Source organism: Austrofundulus limnaeus, unplaced genomic scaffold (assembly GCF_001266775.1).
Source record: "Austrofundulus limnaeus strain Quisiro unplaced genomic scaffold, Austrofundulus_limnaeus-1.0 Scaffold2102, whole genome shotgun sequence".
NCBI classification, from domain to species: domain Eukaryota; kingdom Metazoa; phylum Chordata; class Actinopteri; order Cyprinodontiformes; family Rivulidae; genus Austrofundulus; species Austrofundulus limnaeus.
In genome coordinates this window covers 34,280-35,722 of record NW_013954504.1, presented here as the reverse complement: position 1 = coordinate 35,722, position 1,443 = coordinate 34,280, and the positions used below count along the sequence as shown (strand labels likewise).

Below are 1,443 nucleotides of genomic sequence, written 5' to 3'. Positions count from 1 at the left end.
TAACAGACCAGCAGCTGGCCCTGGACCTTAAGCCTCACAAGGTGCTCAAGCTTGTGTCAACTCGCTGGCTAGGCCTTGGTATCTGCTTGGATCGCTTCATCGACAAATGGCAGGCGATCAAACTTTTCTTGGAGAGTGAAGTCAACAAAAAAGGTGTGAGTTATATAACATGTACTTCTATTGCTAATCAACATTTAACAGTGGAAAATAATGCCTTATGTTATGTCTTGCAGACAAGTCAAAGGTGGTGATGCCCAAGTCAACCTCTGAAAAGCCAACTGCTGCCAAGAGTCCCCACCCCCAGGCCGCCCGTGACAGTGACAGGTAATTAACTAATTAACTAATGTTACCTTAGCAGTTTTGGTAACTAATAGCACATATTTTGTGTGTACATATTCTTTGTATAGTCACTGTTGATATGGATTGTTATTGGGTTGGGAATTTCATTTTTTATAGGAGAAAAAACTACAAAAGGACAGTTCGACCTGTCAAAGTACCTGTTCAATCAAGAGGAACAGTGGAGAAAGAGAAAACTACAGGAAGAGGAGAAAAGTAAAGAGGACGCCAGCAGGAAGAAGAGAAAACTGGAGGAGGACTTCATAAAGTTACTGCCAGCTAAGCTGAGATCTCTCCACACTTTCTTCAATGATGAAGTGTACTGTCTTTTCCTGCAAGCTGTTATTCCCACTTTTGAATCTCCCAACCAGTTCCTCCAGGATGAAAAGCCCTTGATACATGAACTCCACCATGCACTGCTTGACCAGCTTAAAAAACTGATGGTTAGGTTTGTGAAACCTTCTGTGATTGTAGCTGCTGACAGCCTGATGGATGTAGATTACACAAGTAAGGAAAATCAGCTGTCTGACAGCAATCTGGTTGTAGGCAGCAAGACCAGGAATTACATCAAAGAGCATCCCTCTCTCTCTGGCCTTGATGACTTTTACCTTCGGTTGAGATCATTCTTTGAGACCTCTGTGGCCTACATGATAAAGAACTTCAGACTGAAAGACAGTGTGCTTGTCAATGCCACAGTTGTTACCAAGAGCGAGTCAGTGGAGTTTTCACAGTTACAATTCTTCTTGGACCRCTATCCAGTTCTGCTCCAGGTTGCTGGAGGTGACCTAGATGTGGTCCAGGAACAATTCCTACTGTACCAGGTTGAACAAGATGTTATCAGTAAGGACAGAGCAGATGACACTTGGCACACCATCAGTACCCTAAAGGATGGCAACGGTTTGCTGAAGTTTTTAGCTCTGTCCTGTGTCATGATGGGCATTTTGACTATGTTTCATTCTAATGCGTCATGTGAGAGGCTATTCAGTCTGGTCACTAAAAACAAAATAAAGTTCAGACCCACAATGGGAGTCCAGACACTGCACAGCCTTACAATGCAAAAGCAGAAGATGCTTGTCAGTGGTAAGGCTTGCCATCAGTCTGCAACTC

At 43.5% G+C, this 1,443-nt stretch overlaps 1 long non-coding RNA gene across 1 annotated transcript; it reads left to right on the top strand.

Moving 5' to 3' along the window:
* Nucleotides 1-26: 26 nt before the first annotated feature.
* Nucleotides 27-1,427, top strand: LOC106537042 (uncharacterized). The gene is made up of 3 exons (XR_001312599.1): nt 27-153; nt 234-324; nt 457-1,427. It is a non-coding gene; the product is annotated as an uncharacterized LOC106537042 (long non-coding RNA).
* The last annotated feature ends 16 nt before the right edge of the window (nt 1,428-1,443 follow it).